At 39.3% G+C, this 19,703-nt stretch overlaps 1 pseudogene across 1 annotated transcript; it reads right to left on the bottom strand.

The window, feature by feature from the left end:
- Positions 1-9,162: 9,162 nt before the first annotated feature.
- On the bottom strand, positions 9,163-10,264 carry LOC117099367 (annotated as a pseudogene). The gene has a single exon (XR_004443784.1). The product of XR_004443784.1 is annotated as an ADP/ATP translocase 3-like (transcript).
- Between the last annotated feature and the right edge of the window lie 9,439 nt (positions 10,265-19,703).

Here is a 19,703-nt window from a genome sequence, read left to right as displayed (position 1 = left end):
AGTTTATTAGCACGCTTCACACAGTTTTTGCTGATGTTTTCTTGTCAAGTAAAATAGTATGTAAAGATAGAAATTAGAACCTGCTCTGGGTGACCTAATTTTTTCCCCTGAGATGACTAATATATATGTATGGAAATTAATGTTTCATGGTCCTGAAGTACTGCAAATAAAGTATTAGTTGATTGTGCCTTCTGGAATCAATTTCTTACAAGTGTTCAACAATATTAAGAAAGGTTAGATATTACTATTTAAAACTGGGTTGATATTCCTATTCAGTGTACAAATCATTAGATCATTTTCTTAAAATATGCTTGTAAAATCAGGCAGAAGCTTAGAAACTAAGTGGATCTGTTCTATGCTATTCCAGCCTCGAATAAGGAGGCTACCTTACTGGGTTTCTCTTTTCAGTAAACATACGCTTTTCTACTGATGAGTAATTGACGGGCAGGACTACTTGTTTCAAGAGGGCAGTTATATCTTACCTGCTTAGAATCTATTACATTTATTGAAAAAAAAAGTCACAAAACCAAGAAAAAACTCAGAATTATTACTAGCAAGTGGAAAAAAGTACTATCAGTTGGCCAGACTACTAATGGATATCTAAATATATGTTGCAGATGGAATTATATTGTAAGGCAAAAAAAACTGTTTTGAACGTCAACTAGAGATTGTTGTGAAATATGTGAATGGAACACAGTACCACGCTAGTACCACATGTTCAGAGCAGCAGAGGCTTGTAGCAAGATTATGACATGGAACAGTGTATGGAACACAAATCGAAGGACTACTATAATTGCGAAGTTGAGAAGTGACAGGCCATATTGGCCACAAAGGTGAAAACACATATTATCTTGTTCTTTAAATAAAAGTTTGTCAATTATGTAGATGATTCAACTGATTTAATACATTTTCCTGGCATCCAAGAATCTTGCTAAATTTATTAATCAACACTCATATTTTTTTCTAGAGTACTTTGGGCTTTCTATGTACATAATTATGTCATTAAGGAATAATGACAGCTTTATTTTGGGGGTTCCAATTTTGTACTTTTATTTCTTTTTCTGTTATACAATTTAGTTACTCTGGTTGAATAGAATGTTGATAGAAAACATTAGACTCTTGTTTTTGAATTCTGAAGAAGATAATTCAGTATTTGATCTCTAAATATGAAGTTATATGCAAGGGCTTTTATCTTTTTAATGATATCTCTTATAGAGTATGATTTCCCTTGTATTACATTTTTTTTTTTTTTTTTTTGACATGGAGTTTTGCTCTTGTTGCCCAGGCTGGAGAGCAATGGTGCAATCTTGGCTCACTGCAACCTCATCCTCCAGGGTTCAAACGATTCTCGTGACTCAGCCTATCGAGTAGCTGGGATTACAGGTGCCTGCCACCATACCTGGCTAATTTTTTTGCATTTTTAGTAGAGATGAGCTTTCACCATGTCGGCCAAGCTGGTCTCAAACTCCTGACCTCAGGTGAACCACCCGCCTCTGCCTCCCAAGGTGCTGGGATTACAGGTGTGAGCCACCATACCCGGCCCCTCTATTACCATTTAATAGAGAGTTTCAAATATATATCAATCAAAAGACATATTAATTAGTAAAACTACAGTGCTTTTAATTTACAGCCATTTATTTAAAAATACTAAGTATAATATATGCATGCACACACATATACATACACATACACACATAAAAATACATATGTAAGGGATATTTTGTGGAAGGATTTACAAGAAAACACAACAGTGTTTACATCTATTAAATAGGGTAGGGTATCTTAGTGTGAAACTCATTTCATTATTTTATCATTTTGTATGTATACATGATATACATTTTCTTTTTATTATACAATAAAATGCAAAGTTTAAAAAGCACATCACAACATTTTATGTATCTCCAGATTATGAAAATAATTTTATTTATATATAACTAATTACTATAGAGTCTTTATGATGTGCTAGGCACTCTTATGAATGCTTTATAGAATGTAACTCATGTTCATGTGAAAATACCAAAATGAAAGTATCCTCCAAATACTTAGAATACCATCTTGTAGGAACTGATTTACAAGAAAATTATATTTTTATTTTATACTTTCAAACTATATTAAAATATTTACATTTAATTTAATTTATTTTAATTTTTGGAAGTACTAATTTGCCATTATACTTTATGCAAATAGACAATAGGCATTTTTATTTCATGCAGATATTTTATGATTTTTATTTTCTACGAAACAAGAATATGATTATTGCTTCACATTGGTGATAGATATAGATAGATAAATTTTTTTTTGAGACATGGTCTCACTCTGGTCGCTCAGGCTGGAGTGCAGTGGCACCATCTGGGATCACAGCAACCTCTGCCTCCCAGGTTCAAGCGATTCTCCTGCCTCAGCCTCCCAAGTAGCTGGGACTACAGGCATGCAACACCATGCCTGGCTAATTTTTGTATTTTTAGTAAAGATGAAGTTTCACCATGTTGGCCAGGCTGGTCTCAAACTCCTGACCTCAAGTGATCCACCAGGATCCGGCTCCCAAAGTGCTGGGATTATAGGCATGAGCCACCATGCCCGGCCTGCACTGGGGATATATTTATAAATGTTGGTGTTGGAAGACATCAGATCTAGATTTCGGTAAGACTTGATTTGATTATGCACATATACCTATAGTTTTTTAGGTCTAGTTAACATAGTTGTTTAGAATATGTAAAAAAGACAGAAGTTTGGGATTGTTTTTTTTAATTAAGTAGTTTGCTGTGTTTTCTGATTACAAATTACCATCAACTATACTTCTCTGGCCCTGACGAAAACAAGAGTTTTCCTTGTTTTTCACAAATTGCTTTTTTACTTGGTGGTGATGGTGCCTATGTGTGAGTCATTTACATTGTGTATTCCAGTCATTGCCTCTTCATCCTATGAATAAGCAACTATCATATCCAAGTTGTACAACGTGATTTAAAGAGTTTTATGAATGGATGTATCTCTCATATTTATGAAAAATATATTAATCCTTTACAAGTAGATGTCAGTTGTGGATAGTTATTTTATAAATATACTCTTCTTCAGGCTTCTCCTGAATCTCAGTGTGTGCCCTAGAAACTGGGGAGATACGTTGGCCAAAGGAAATATCCCAAATCATTACTATGAGTTCTGTGTCCCTTTATTTTTTCTGTATGTTTGAAAGTATTTATCTATGGAAATGCAAATATTGTTCCTCCACCTGCATATATCTGCTTTTCTTCACTCTAGTTTGCCTTTGGGTTATTACCATTGTGCTTTACTTGGTAATAACCCAACTCTTTGGAGAAAGTAACTTCTATTGCCATTGCTGAAAAACCCTTTCACTATCCTTTGTCATGTCTTACTGTTTCAGAATGTATTTTGTTTGATCTTAATTATTGCTTGAGGCAAAACAGGTGGTTCCCTTCCCTGTTTTAAACCACAGCAGATCAAGGTTCTCTGATGATGGTAAACCTGAAGCCTTTATAAAGCCAAACTTGTTGTGTGCAAACTTTTCTCATTTTGCACCTGTCGTTTTTCATCAGGGTTCATCATAGCCACCTCATGCTGTGCAGCCACATAGCCACCTCGTGCTGTGCAGCCACATAGCCACCAAAATGATGCTTACCATCACAAATAAGAGCACAGCTTGAGGTCTTACCAGCTTTTGTAGAAGGAGAATGTTTGAGGGAAAACAAAAATGAAAAAAAAAAATTGAATTTAACTCATTTAAAAATATTTCATATATTTTTATTATTGTGTTTACTATTTAAGGTCACACTCTATATATTGATTTTTAAATATATTTCAGAAAAAAGACTGATGAGAAATAGATGGAAGAGTATGGGAAGAATGATTTGATGACCAATAGTGATTGCCATTAGGTAGTTTATTAATCTTTCCCATTGAAAAATAAAAAAGGAAAACAAATGGAAATAAAGCAAAAATGGCTCAGGTGACTCAATATAATAATATATAATATAGTATCTAGATTATACATATGTGTGGATATATATGTACTTACACACATATATACACATACAAATATATATAATTTATATTTATGCCTTTTGGCAATTAAAATATTGATCTCATTATTTTATGCAATGCTAATTACATAAAAATATTAAGTAATTTGCTCATCGATCTGAATAAGAGGTTACTATTAATTTTACATACTTCTGTTTCTTCTGCATTTTAATGAAAAAACATCTTTACTATTATAGACAAATCTATATTTAAAACCAGTATTTAAAATATTATGAATTATGTAACATACTTAAAACACAAAAAAGTAGCACATTAAATGTATGCACACACGCACGTAAAACTGGTATCATCTATACCAAACTCTAAAAAGGTATGGTTCCAGGTAGTTGGACCATGCATAGTTTATGTTCTTTATTCAGTTTTTCTGGATTTGCTACATTTTCTCCTATGGATATGTATAATATAAAATAAGGAAACTAACTTTATTCGAAAAAGACAAACCCATACAAATCACTGTGACTAAAGGAATAATCTGAAGTTAATTCAAACTTCGCTAAACCCAGCAAAATAAGTATGAGGTAATTATTTTTGTAGGAAGGTAATTGACCTGTGCATTTAATATGGTTTGAGGTAACTATGCAGATAAAGTTTTATTATTTTCAAAAGTATAGCCAGAAAATATGGGAGACAAATTTCAAACAATTTAGAAGAAAAATATACAAGAGGTGAGAGCATGAGATGATTTAAAAAAAAAAAAAATTAATGCAAGTTTTCTGAAGTGAACTTGCTTTTAGTATTTTTAATGACATCAAAGAAGGGGAACAAAGTGCCCAAAATGCAAGTTCTGAGATGTCTATACAATGGTTAGGGGAAAATGATACAAAAAGGGATTTAAAATGAAGACATGTAAAAGAAAAGAATATATTTTATTACATTTTCTTTCAGGCCAAGTGTTAAGTATATCATATACATTATTAAAAATGGTTTCAGAGACAAAGTAGCTTCATAAATTGTTGCTATGATGTATGAGTTGTATCTATCTTGAATCTGCTAAATAATTATCAAAGTCAACATTCTGGATGTCCCAGAAAGGAGAAATCAAGACTTGTAAGAACACTAAAAGGTAATTATATCCTACAGATTTTCTAAATCTAGAACTTTCCATTTTTATATGTAAAGAGATCTACAAAACCAGCCTGTGATGATTTAACTTCATTTTTTCAAGTGAATGCTAGTAATTTCAATTCATGCTTAATATTACTAATTTATACCGCAAAACAGAAAAGATGTAGTTTGGAGACAGAAGAGAGCATCTGTGGTTACTTTGGTTATGAATTTTTTGATAAAGGTTAGCATGAGGGTGAAATACATGAGTATAAATATATGTATACCCACACATACATATATACACACATATACATATACACGTATATATGTGTGTATATATGTATGTATATGTATACATATACACATATATGTGTGTATATATGTATATGTATATATGCATATATACACATCCACTATATATACACATACATATATGTATATATACGTGTGTGTATATGTTTATATATGTATATATAATATGTATGTATATCATATTTATATATGTATATATATACACACACACTATATATGTACACACACACACACATCCACTATATTTATTGGACTATGTGTTCAGAAACTGCTATAATAATCATACCCAATGTTTCTTTGATTTGCTTAATTCTCTATACAAGTTGTACTCAGTAAATATTTGTTAAATTGAAATTTTTTCTCAAAAATACACTTATTTAAAAGACGAGTTTACAAACATCTGCATTTACCTTAACAAAGCAATGATTTTATGTACAAGGCCCAGTGACTGCAGAAATTAACAGTTTTAAGTATTAATCTTAAACAGTTTCTCATGGAATGGCTTACAGACTGAATTCTGTGTCACTATGAGCATTCACAACTCTAAATGCAGTTAAAAATGAACTACCTGCTGTTGCAGTGAAATTGCCAGCAAATTAGCACTTAAGCAATTCAATTCTAGCAAAGCAGGTGTACAAGTATGCTGCCACCTCAGAACTCTTCCTCAGGTATTATCCATTATGAATGGAAAATGGTAAAATGCCATAGGTAGAGAGAAGATGGTTTTATTCTTTTTTAACATTTGAATTTCATTTTCAAAGTACCCTTTTAGTGCCATTTAGTGCCAGAAGAATATTGACAATTTATGTAACTTTCTCCAGTTTAACACACGCTATAACTTTTGTTCTGTAGAAAATTCCTGCTTCATGGATTTCCTTTTCTAATGATAGGAGTGAGTTTTAGTATACCCCAAAGATACAGTTAAAATTAATTTTATCTGTGACTTGAGTAGTTTTCAATTTTTCTATTTGAGTTAAATTACAGTAAATCATCATGCATATTAATTCCATTTGATATAATTTATTTAGTGTTCCTGAAATTGATGTTTGTTTTTATCAAGAATGTCCCACTATTATTATGCAGAAAGTTTTAAAAAGTGATAAAATAAATTTATTGAAGGTTATCTACATTTATAGTTGTTTTTTACCTGATTTTAATTAATAAATATGGGATTGTCAGTTAAACACTCAAAAAATCTCTTTGCATTTTCATATTTTTATACAATTTTTAAATACAAATAGTTTACACTATGTTGATTATAAATATGTTTAAAATTAATATATATTTATGTTTTATACTTTTATTTACAATTGATGACTCAAGTATTTCTATATTTAAGACAGAGCCCACTGCTGTGAAACAAATACTCGTAGATTCAGTCATTCAACATCATAATTAATTGTTCTGGCAATTCAATTTTGAAAGTTGAAACTTAAAATTTTTATAGTGTAGCTGTAAAAACAGGTGATAGTAGGGGATAGATGACCAGAAACTTACCAAGAGAATATTTTATTGTGTAAAAAATCACTCAAGAAATCTCTATCTGAATTATTTTATCATAAGTACAAAAACAATCAGTTTTGAACTACATCACCCAGAAAATACATTTACATCTTTAGTCTCTCTTTTCATAGTTCTAACACTCTTTGCCTATACATTTCAAAACTGTATTAAGTTATGTTTCCAAGGAGCTAAAGGTAAATACTTGTCCTTGAACAATTATTCCCCCGATATTCCATTGAATTCCTTTTGCACTGAATTATTTTTATCTGATATTAATATTGCTTCAATTTTTTGTTATTAGTAATTGTCTAATTTGTCTACTTCTATTCCTGTATTTTCAGTTTTTGTGTATCTTTTTTTGATTGTCTTATACATTTTTATCATTTATAACAATTTTTAAGCATTATTTAATCCAATTTGTGTTTTTAAAGAATTATATTTAACTTACATTTATTGTCCTTGCTATATGTATAATGCATGTGTATGTATGAGGCTAACCTTATTTTTTTAATCACCATGCATTCTTGCTGTAATAATTTACTGACTGATTTGCATTTCCTGCATTTTGCTTTTTCTGTGTTTCTTCCAACACCTCATCTTCAAAGGTTTTCTTGTTAAACATAATCTATTCTGTAGTGGCTTAAATATTTAACACCTATCTATACATGTTTTTGATAAATTTTTAAAAGTAATTAATAGGCCGGGCGCTGTGGCTCGAGCCTGTAATCCCAGCACTTTGGGAGGCCGAGACGGGCGGATCACGAGGTCAGGAGATCGAGACCATCCTGGCTAACACGGTGAAACCCCATCTCTACTAAAAATACAAAAACTAGCCGGGCGAGGTGGCGGGCGCCTGTAGTCCCAGCTACTCGGGAGGCTGAGGCAGGAGAATGGCGTAAACCCGGGAGGCGAAGCTTGCAGTGAACTGAGATCCGGCTACTGCACTCCAGCCCGGGCGACAGAGCGAGACTCCGTCTCAAAAAAAAAAAAAAAGTAATTAATAAATGCATTTACCCAATAAATATTTTAAAGCATACTGATATTTTAAATTTATTAATCAAAATTATTTAGACTTCAGTTCCAATGTATTATATTATGTTATATATTAACGCTATCATAACGTATATATTCTTCAGAAAATTACTTTTTATTTAAGATTATGTATTTAAAGCTTTTCCATGTTGATAAACTGATACAATAATACTGTTTTTTAAAATAACAGTATTATTACGGTAGTCAATTTGCTGTTTGAGCAGGGCTTTGCAGGAACAGCTTGTCTTTGTTGTACTTAGCATTACTTAGGGTTACTCTGAAGCTGGAGGTTAAATCACCAGTTTGTTCGCTCACATACCTGGTAGTTGATGCTGGCCGTCAGCAGGGTCCTTAGCTAGACCTATGTGCCTAAACATGTCAGCATGACTTCTTCATGTAGCCTCGGCCTCTTCATAACATGACGTCTGAGTTCCAAAAGGCAAACGTCCTAAAAAAAAGTCAAGAGGAAGTTGCACTGTCTTTCTAAGCTGGTCTAATATATTACTTAGTCTCACTTCTGCTACATTTTATTTATTTATTTATTTATTTATTTATTTATTTATTATTTATTCTCCCCCCTCGCATCCTGTGTTTATTGTTTCGCAGCAGGATGCCCAACATAGAACATAATTGCAAGTACTCGGCTGTGCAAAAGAGGGGCTAGTGCTTAAGTACAAATGGGGACCATGATTCTTTTGTTTTAAATGAATACTTAAACACGACTTGGATCCTACAAGCATCTGGACTCTAGGTCTGAGTATTGGAGTGCCTCGCCCGTGGGCCCACAAGGACACCCTGGTTCCCTTCCCCCAGTGATCAAGACATGGAATCTGGTACCGATGGCTGGATCATAATGTGCTCCTTTTCTTTTCTCTTTTCTTATTTTTTTCCTTTTCTTTTCTTTTTTTTTTTTTTTTTTTTTCTGAGACGGAGTCTCGCTCTGTCGCCCAGGCTGGAGTGCAGTGTCGCAATCTTGGCTCACTGCAAGGTCCGCCTCCTGGATTCACGCCATTCTCCTGCCTCAGCCTCGCGAGTGAGTAGCTGGAACTACAGGCGCCCGTCACCACGCCTGGCCAATGCGCCCCTTTTCTAGAGCCTTCCCTGGCCATCTACAGGCAGGGTCTGGCTGGGAAAAAGATGACTGGAATTTCTCGAACGTCGATGGTTTGCACACTTCAGGATTCTACGTGGTTCTTTTGGTTCCCTTGGTGTGTGTGGAGGATGCCAAGGCCCTTAGCTGACCTTCTTCAGCTCGTCATACAAGACCAGCACGAAACCCGCCCCCACCCCCATGCCTCTGAGGACGTTGGACCACGCACCCTTGAAAAAGGCCTTGGCCACCTCGTCTCTGAAGATCTTCCTCCAACAGTCTGTGGTGCCTGTGTACATGACGTCAGCTCCTTTGCACCCGGACTGCGTCATCATCTGCCGCTGCACTGTGTCGAAGGGGTAGGACACCACGCCAGCCATGGCCGTCACGGTCTGCGCGATCATCCAGCTCACCAGGATGTGCGTGTTCTTGAGGTCGGGGAGCATGCCCTTGGCCGTATCGTACACCCCGAAGCAGGCAGCCTGGTAGATGATGATCCCCTGCACGGAGACGCTGAAACCCTGGTACAGGCCCCAGATACCGTCGGACTTGGGGATCTTCACCAGGCAGTCTCCCAGGCCTCCGAACTCGCTCTCCGTGCCCGACTTTTCCACGTCGGCTGCCAGGCGGGTCCTGGTGAAATCCAGGGGATACACGACTGCCGCGCTGCCAGAGGCCAGGTTGCCCGCAAAGTACCTCCAGAACTGCGTGTGCTTGTCCACGCCCCCCAGGAAGATCTGCTTGTACTTATCCTTGAAGGCGAAATTCAGGGCTTGCGTGGGGAAGGAGCGGATGACATTGGCCAGGATTCCCCTCTAGAAGGACAGCACGCCCTGATCCTTGGGGATGCAGACGATGCAGTCCACCATGCCCTTGCATTGCTTCTCGGCGGCGACCAGCATGCTGGCGTGCCGCACCTGCAGCTGCAGCTGGACCCGCTTGATCGATGCCACGGCTGTCTTGGACAGAGCGGCGGTGATGCCTCCGGCCGGGAAGTCCTTGGCGAAGGAGGTGGCTTGTTCCGTCATGGTGGCCGGGAGGGCAGTGGAGCGGGCGGACAGCTGGAGAGCGGGCGTGGAGAGTGAAGGGAGGGCATTGCTGGCTCAGCCCTGCCGCCACCAGAACCGAAAGCAGCTACATTCTATTTATTAATTATGATATCCAAAGGTCTCCACCTCCTTATAGAACAGAGGCAAGATTCTGGAAGAGTAGGTTGGACTGAGATATTACTATGACCATTATGAAAAATATAGCCTACCACAATGTTCCTTGTCATCAAAACAGCTCTTATTCTGCTCACATGCTAAATATAATCATCTGTGTCCCAGGCCTCCACCCACAAAGTCTCATTCCATCAGAGATTCCGGCTTAAGTATATGAGTTCCAGATGTGGATGAGTTTTCTTGGGTGTAGCACTTCAATTGCAGCTCCGCTGATTTTCTCTCAATCTGAAAACTTGTAAATTAATGAGGCAAGTCCTCTGTCCTCTATATTCAACACAAGATAGAGAGAAAGACGTAGGATAACTACAATAGATGCTTTTACTCCAAAAGGCAGCAATAGGAGGCATCCTAGCAATTCTGAAATCCACTGAGTACTGTTTGCTGGTTCCTTGCTTGCCTAACCACAGGCAGGCCTGATTCTTTGGTCTAATGTTCCGTGACTCTTTGCTGTGCCCACTGGGCTTACATCTTTACATCACCAGTGATTCTTCCTTTTCAATTAAAAAAAAAAATCATGGTTGCAACCGAGTAGTTTTCTCAGCCTCCTTGCTGCCCATGGTAGTTCAAGGGTCTGCATACCTAACTTTTCATTTTTACTTTGTCCGTTTCAGTTCAAGCTGACATAATTTGCTTAATATCTCTGTGGGTTTTATCTAATTCCATTATAATGCAACCTATTAGATAAAAACCACACCCCAAAACTTCACTAAAGTAAGCTCTTCTTTATGCAGCACTTTAGAGATGTTAGACCATTGTCAGATGGTATTTATTATTTCTTATAAGAAATTCATGAATTATTTGTATCGTTGTCTATTTAAATGTAAACTGTACTGTTTCTCCGGATACTATCATTATTTTTTATTTTGTTTCTGAAGTTGTACTATGATAGCACAGGGGATTGTTTTCTTTTTCTTTTTCTTTTTTTTTTTTTTTTTTGAGACAGGGTATCATTCTGTCTGTCACCCATGCTGGTGTGCAGTGGTGTGATCATAGCTCACTGTAGCCTGGACCTTCCTGGTTTCAGGTGATCCTTCCACCTCAGCCTCCCTAGTAGCTGGGACTATAGGCATGTGCCACCACTCCCAGCCAATTATTGTATTTTTGGTAGAGACAGAGTTTTGCCTTGTTGCCCAGACTGGTCTCAAATTCTTAGACTCAAACAATCCACCAGCTTCAGCCTCCCAAAATGTTGGTACTATAGGCACGAGCAACCACGCTAGGCATAGGATATAGTTTTCTTTGTATAAATTATGCTCAATGCTCACTGAGCTTTTATAGCTTCAAGTTAATACATACTTGGCTGTTATTTTATCTTTTTTTTCCTAATCTTTTCCACCTTTGTTTTTTTTTCTTGCTAGGCTCACTTAGCATTTTCTGACTTAACCCGCTGATACTGCCTTACAGGACTCTGTGTGTATGTTTTATTTGTTCATGGAATTTATTTTTAGTTCTTTTTCATGGTTTCCATATATCTGCTATTTCCCATCTGTTTGTTCATTTTATTAATGTTTCATCTGAGGATCTTGAATATATGTGTAATACCTTTTAAAATGTCCTTGTATGTTAGCTCCAACATCTGATCATAGTGATGACTTTTTTTTTGTAATTTTTTTTCACTTTTGTGGGTACACAGTAGATGTATATATTTATAGGGTACATACAATATTTTGTTACAGGAGTGCAATGCATAATAATCATATCATGGAAAATGGAGTATTTATTCCCTCAAGCATTTATCCTTTGCATTATAAGCAATCCAACTATACTCTTATTTTAAAATGTACAAGTATATTATTGTTGACTAAAGTCACCCTTTTATGCTATGAAACACTAGGCCTTACTTATTTTATTTTTTTTCTGTACCAATTAACAATTCCCACCTCCCCACCAACCCCCTACTATACTTCCCAGCTTCTGATAACCATTTCTATTTTTACTCTCTGTTTCTGTGGGTTTGATTTTTAAATCCTACAAATAAATGAGAACATGTGATGTTTGTCTTTCTGTTCCTAGTTTATTTCACTTAACATAATGACCTCCAGTTTCATTCATGTTGTTGCAAATGACTGACTGTCATTCTTTTCTTATGGCTGAATAGCACTCCATTGTGTATAAGTACCACATTTTTCTTATCCATTCATCTGTTAATGGACACTTCAGTTGCTTCCAAATCTTGCCTATTGTGAACAGTGCTGCAACAAACATAGGAGTGCAGATACCTCTTCAATATGCTGATTTCTTTTCTTTGGTGTAAATACCCAACAATGGAATTGCTGGATTGTACGGTAGCTCTACTTTAGTTTTTTGAAGAACCTTCAAACTGTTTTACATAGTGATTGTACTAACTTTCATTCACACCAACAGTGTATGAATGTTCTCTTTCCTCCACATTCTCTCCAGCATTTGTTATTTCCTGTCTTTAGGAAATAAGCCATTTTAACTGGGATGAGATTGTATCTCATTGTAGTTTTGATTTGCATTTCTCAATGATGTTGAGCACCTTTTCACATGTCTGCCATTTGTATGTCTTCTTTTGAGAAATGTGTGTTCAAATTATTTGTCCATTTTAAAATCCATTTATTATATTTTTTTCTTGTAGTTATTGGAGCTCCTTATATATTCTAGCTATTAACCTTTTGTCAGATAGATAGTTTTCAGATATTATCTCCTATTCTGTGGGTTGTCTCTTCACTTAATGGATTGTTTGCTTTGCAGAAGATTTTCAACTCCACGTGATCCCATTTGTCCATTTACTTTGGTTGTGCTTGTGGGGTATTGCTCAAGAAATTTTTCCCCAGACTAATGTTTTGAACAGTTTCCCCAATGTTTTCTGGCAGTGGTTTAATAGTTTAAGGTCTTATATTTAATTTTTTAATTTTTAATTCATTTTTATTTGAATCAACATTTTATTTGAAGAGATGGGGGTCTAGTTTCATTCTTCTGCATATTGATATCCAGTTTTCCCAGCATCATTTATTGAAAAAACTATCTTTTCCCCAGTGTATTTTTGGTATCTTTTGATTTGTTTTTCTAAGACCACCAGAGCGGGCACAAAAGAACCAGCGAGTAGGCAAGTGTAGGAGCAAAACTGCAAGTTTATTTTGGTCACCTAAGGTGTGAGGTAGAGGTCTGTCGGCCTCCGGCAAGGAAGACCAACAGAGTCCCCCCGGTGGGGCTCTCAGACGGAGTTCCTGCAGTCCTGACATCCCGACAGGAGTGGAGGACTGAGGAAGGCCGTGCGTAGCGTCCCTCCGGAGCGGCTTTTCTAGGAGTGGGAGGACAATAGGCGGGGCAGGGGCATGTCAGGGGGCGTTCCGCAGGTGCGACCAGGTAAATCTTGGTCTCTTCGGATTGACATCACCTGGCGCATGCCTAGTTGGTCTGCACCTTCCCGGGTCGCCGGCTGCATTTTCGCGCGTGGGAAAAGCTGGAGGGGGGGAGATGAAGAACCCGGAAGTGCACCATCTTGCCTCCGTTCGTCCAAACAGTCCAACCTTTTATTGATAATAGTGATAAAGGGACCCCGTGGTCTGTCTGGCTACTTCCTGCTGTTAAGGGGCGCTGTTAAGGTCGGAGCCTATGGTTGGTATTTGGACGTACGGATGAGGAATAAAATAAGGCACAGTATTAGCATAGGAACGAGGTATGGAAGCATTTGTTGGAATATGGGCAAAACCCAGAAGGAAGGTCCCAGCAAGGTTGAGGTATTAAGGTTCTGTATCTCAGTTTTTTTATTTTATTGAGGGTTTGAATGTTAGTGTCTACTAGGCCTGACTTGCTAACATAATAGCAGCACTCTTCTCCAAGGAAGAGACAAGTGCCTCCTTTTTCAGCTGTAAGCAAGTCTAGGGCTCGCCTGTTTTGGGCAGCTGCTTGGGCTATTGAGGTAGTTCGGCGCTGCAGGGAGGCCAGGCTTTCAGCTGATTCTAATAACTAGAGGGAGGAAAACAGCCCGTTTTTGACGGAAGTGGCGTAGTGGCATAGAAAGTTGCTGGAAAAGCTCTGCTACTTCTGCCTGGCTGTATAAAGTTAGACTGGGGACCAAGGACACGGGGACATAGAGGGATCAGTTAATGGCTGTATGGTTAAGAGTTATAGAGAGAGACCAGTTGCACCAGAAATAGCCTCCAATGGGGGCTGTTTGGCCTCCATTGGGTGCCTGAGTATGATTACCTCAGGATGAATTTGGAGTTGAATAACGGAAAGGAAGGATTGGGCTATTTGGATTTTGGTATAGTGGCGCCTGGAGTGTGAGTGAATTGTGGGATGTTTGACCAGTTGTGTTGAAGGCCATGGGCAGGGGCCTGCCACTAGGTGGGGGTCTTCTAAAGCCTCACAGAGGAAGCAGTGGGAGAGATTGGTTATATTCACAGTGTAGGTTAAGTTTAGCCTTTGGCGGATAAGTGTGAGCCATGAGAAGGGGGTCTCTATTGTGCGGAGAGAAGTTTGATAGCCTTAAGGAAGACAACTGGCAGAACTATGTACTACTGAGTGTGTTCGGCTGTCCTGTGGCCAAGTTTCAGTGATGAAAAGAAAAAAAATTGCCATACAGTAGGCGGACTAGCAAAGGTCTGAGTGTATGAGTGAAACAGCAATATAAGTATAAAATGAGGCTTCATTTTCAGTGTAGTCACAGAGTGTCCCTTGCCACTGGAGATGTTCGATGAAGGTTAGGAGATGGGAGAACCACTGCTCTGGACTATTGTCTGGAGGTAGATATGGGTCTGGGGTTATGTATTGAAAGTCTGATAGGTTTATGTAGAGGATGGTGAGAAAGCGAGCTAAGCGCCAGGGGTCAGGGAGCATGAACTAGTTAAAGTTTTGTAAGTTTGAGGTGAGTGGGGGAAAGTTGAACTGATGTCCACTGATTGTTCTCGGTGGGGGCCCTTTTTAGCTGGGAAATGAGGAACGAGTGCGCAGAGTAGTTGTTGGCCAGGCAGCAATTAATGAGTGGAGTTTTTGTGGAGTGGATGGCTTTCCGCTTACTCCTACTACAGAGATATTGGATGGAAGGCTAGGTCCAGAGAAGGACGGCAAAACAGAATAGGTAGCCTCACTGTTGATTAAAAAATTGATTGTCTTACCCGCTACCAGGAGAGTTACCCGAGTCTCGGCACCTTCAGTTGTCGTCGTCGTCCAGATGTAGGAGCTGGAAGGAGCTCCCAGGATCCTGGGAAAGGGGGTCACGTGGAGACGCGGCACCTGTTCTCAGGGTGGGGCAATGAGACTTCCAGTGTCCTCCCTGCTAGCAAGCAGGGCAGGGGGGTTGCTGGTGGACGAGGGTTAGGACATTCACTGGCCCAATGTCCTGATGCCTTGCACTTATAGCAAGGCTGCGTTGGGGCTCGGGGACCTTGTGGACACCTGTTGGCATAGTGTCCTGCCTTGCCGCACTTATAGCAGGCTCCTTTCGTGGCCTTGGAGTCTGTGGGGTGTGTGCTCTCTGGGCTGGGGTTACAACTGGGCTGTAAAGCCGCTGCTAGGAGCTGGGCCTTCTGTTTGAGGCATGCCTGTCGCACTGCCTCAGCCGTCTCCTCTCTGGAGTTATAGACCTTAAAGACTAATTTAACCAGGTCTTATATTGGTGCCTGAGGACCATCCTCTACCTTTTGAAGTTTCTTACGAATGTCAGGAGCTGATTGAGAAATGAAATAAGATGCCAAAATGGTGGCCCCTGTGGGGGAGGCCGGATCTAACCGGGTATATTGGGTTAGAACCTCAGTCAGCCTATTTAAGAATGCGGCTGGATTTTCTTCTGGATTTTGAATAATTTATTTTAATTTGTTAAAATTTACAGTTTTGTTTGAGGCTGCTTGCATACCAGCCAACAAACACTGAACCATTATGTCTCGCCTACGGCGCCCAGGCTGGTTTGCTTGGTAGTTCCAGTCTGGGTCTGCCGAGGGGACTGCTTGCTCCCCTAGTGGGATGGCGGCGTCAGTTAAATGTAGTTGGTTGGCGTGCTGCCTGGCGGCCGCTAGGATGCGCTCTTGCTCCTCAGGGTTTAGGGTGGAGGTTAGGATAACCTGGAGGTCATGCCAAGTTAAGTCATAGGCCTGACAAAGGTATCTAAATTCCTTTATGTAGATGGTGGGATTAGCTGAGAAATCCCCTAAACGCTTCTCAATTTTGGAAAGATCGGCCAATGAAAAAGGGACATGTACTCTGACTACCCCCTCCGCCCCAGCCACCTCTCGCAAAGGTGCTAACACTGTAGGAGGGTGTGGGCAGAGATAGGGGACTCAAGACAGCCAGCTGGGGGCCCGGAAGGAGGCACCGGACCGAGTGGATTACTAGTAGATAAGGAGGAAGGAGGAGTCTGGATGGGGGGGGAGGAGGAGGAGTCTGGGCAGGAAGGGAGGGGTTGGAGAGAGCGGGGAGAGAAGGAGGAGTATAGGGCAGGTCGGGACGAGAGCATAAGGCCCAAAAGCCTTGTATGTAATTAATTTCAGACCACTTCCCTAGCCGCTGGCAGAAATTGCTGAGGTCGATCACGCCACAGTGGAAAGGAAAATTAACCGCTTCCTCCTAAGGTCTTGTTCGAGCTGTAAGGTTTTTAAATTGGCTAGGAGGCACCCTAAGGGGGTGCTCTTTGGAAATTTGGACTGGGGGTTTCCCATTTGTTTCCTCTTTACTTACACAATGGACACAATGGAAATGGAAGTGGATCTCTGCCTGGCTTCAAAGCGTCCTTTGGAACCAGCAGAGACAGACTGGAGGCTCATGGAGCCAAAGTGGAGATTACCTTCAGGCTGACGTCTCCGTCCTGAACGGGTCTCCCAAGCCACTTGGTGGCTCAAAATGGACCTCGGACCTGCGCGGGATTTTGGCCGAGGGAGGTAAAGAGGAGACAAGGGCACTTACCCTAGAGAGGCCGTGAGAGTGAGGGAAGCAGGTCTCAGGTCCTGGTCCGCTGCCGTGTGGGAGCAGGAGGAGGTTCCTCAACCCTTAGAGGCCTGAGGAGGGGTCTCCTCCCGGGTCTTCGGCACCAACTGATTTGTTTTTCTAAGACCACCAGAGCGGGCACAAAAGAACCAGCGAGTAGGCAAGTGTAGGAGCAAAACTGCAAGTTTATTTTGGTCACCTAAGGTGTGGGGAAGAGGTCTGTCGGCCTCCAGCAAAGAAGGCCAACAGAGTCCCCCCGGTGGGGCTCTCAGAGGGAGTTCCTGCAGTCCTGACATCCCGACAGGAGTGGAGGACTGAGGAAGGCCATGCGAAGCATCCCTCTGGAGCGGCTTTTCTAGGAGTGGGAGGGCAATAGGCGGGGCACGGGCGTGTCAGGGGGGGTTCCGCAGGTGCGACCAGGTAAATCTTGGTCTCTTCGGATTGACATCACCTGGCGCATGCCTAGTTGGTCTGCACCTTCCCGGGTCGCCAGCTGCATTTTCGCACGCGGGAAAAGCTGGGGGCGGGGGGATGAAGAACCCGGAAGTGCACCATCTTGCCTCCGTTCGTCCAAACATTGTTGAAAGGTAAGTTGAAAATGACTTCTCTTTGGGTATGTGGATTTGCTTCTAGGTTCTTTCTTCTGTTCCACTGGTCTATGTTTCTGTTTTTGTGCCAGGACTATACTGTTTTGGTTACTGTAGCTCTGTAGTATAATTTGAAGTCAGGTAATATGATTCCCTCAGTTTTGTTCTATTTGCTTAGGATAGCCTTGGCTATTCTGGGTCTTTTGTGATTGCATATAAATTTTAGGACTTTTTTTTCTAGAATGTCATTGATATTTTGATAAGAATTGCGTTGAATTTGTAGATTGCTTTGAGTAGTATGGACATTTTAACAATGTTGATTTTCCCTTCCATGAACATAGAATATCTTTCAAGTTACTGGGGGCTTTTTCAATTCCATTAATCAGTGTCTTTAATGTAGTTTATCTTTCATTTAGTTTTCATGTAGTACATCTTTCTCAGATTCATTTGTTATTTTTCAATGGAAAGGGACAGGGAGTCATTGTATTATAACAACAAATGGGCTTTCAGGTTGGAACATACCAAGGTTGGAATTCCACTTCTGCTAATTGCAATGTGTATGTTCTTCAGCAAATTACTTAAACTTTCTGCACTTCCTTGATCTCATTTTCCCAGTGATAGTAATAATTGACAACTTAGATATTTTTTATTAAGATTAAATGAAATAATAGATGTGAAAATACCTGGTAGAGTAACTATACAAAAGTGGCACTGGCTAATTTTAGTTTTCATCTTTAGATAAGACAAATCAAATTATTTTATGTCAGATTATAATTTGCATAAGTAGATAACAATGGCAGATATATTTCCATTTTTATTGGTCTTTATTTTCAATTGATGCGAAGTGTTTTATTTTTAAGATAGTATAGTAGTAGCAGCAAAATAAAAAATTACTGTGCAATCTTCATGTGTCTACTAAAAACATTGAATGTGGTTCTTAAATGTGTGTATTAAAGATGGAGTAAGTTTCTAAAGAGAATTGAAGCACATAGAGACATATAATCATTAACCCTAAATTGTTGATAAACTTGTTTAATATCTTTAAATGTTATGGAGAACAATCACTGGGGCACCAGAGCTGAAAAAAGAAGCAAGTAACACATTTTGCCTACAGTAATGTGCTAGAAATCAGTGCAAAACTAAATTATTGTTATGGAGTAATTGTCATTAGCTCATATACTTCATGGTGGTATGCACTTTCTCTAATGGTGTCTAAACTCATTTAATAAAACCATGAGCACATCATCTCTGGGAAAGCTGAGGGGGGAAATATGTGTGTGTGTGTGTGTGTGTGTGTAATTTTTAAATTTTTTTTAAAGGAATTTTGCTCTTGTTGCCCAATTTGGAGTGCAATGGCATGATCTGGGTTCACTGCAACCTCTGACTCCTGGGTTCAAGCAATTCTCCTGCCTCAGCCTCCTGAGTAGCTGGGATTACAGGCATGTGCCAGCACGCAAGGCTAAGTTTGTATTTTTAGTGGAGTCAGGGTTTCTCCACGTTGGTCAGGCTGGTCTCGAACTCCCAACCTCAGGTGATCTGCTTGCCTTGGCGTCCGAAAGTGCTGGGATCACAGGTGTGAGCCACCGTGCCCAGCCTGGAAAATATTTTAAGTAAGCCAAGTTCACATAGTTAATGGCAGTGCTAGGGTTTGAGTTTGATTTGGAGTCTGTAATTTTGCCATTTCTATATGTGTCATGATAACGGATATTTAAAACTCTGCCATCCACTTACTCATAATAAAACAATACATTTGGATAGACTGATTGATGATCAATATTCTAGATATCTAAGGCATCCATATTCATTATGAATTTGTATGTTGTGATTGCTATGACTTTGGAAATAAACTCTCCCTTTTCTGACATTAAAACCTATAGAAACAATCTCCTCTCATTTCCAGTAGCAAAACAAATAGCACTGTCTCATGCCATATCTATTTCTTATTTACTCAGCAGAATTTCCCATGGG

Source organism: Trachypithecus francoisi, unplaced genomic scaffold, assembly GCF_009764315.1.
Source record: "Trachypithecus francoisi isolate TF-2019V2 unplaced genomic scaffold, Tfra_2.0 Lachesis_group16, whole genome shotgun sequence".
NCBI classification, from domain to species: Eukaryota; Metazoa; Chordata; class Mammalia; order Primates; family Cercopithecidae; genus Trachypithecus; species Trachypithecus francoisi.
Note: the sequence above shows the minus strand (reverse complement) of the source record. Positions and strands in the feature narration are given on the sequence as shown.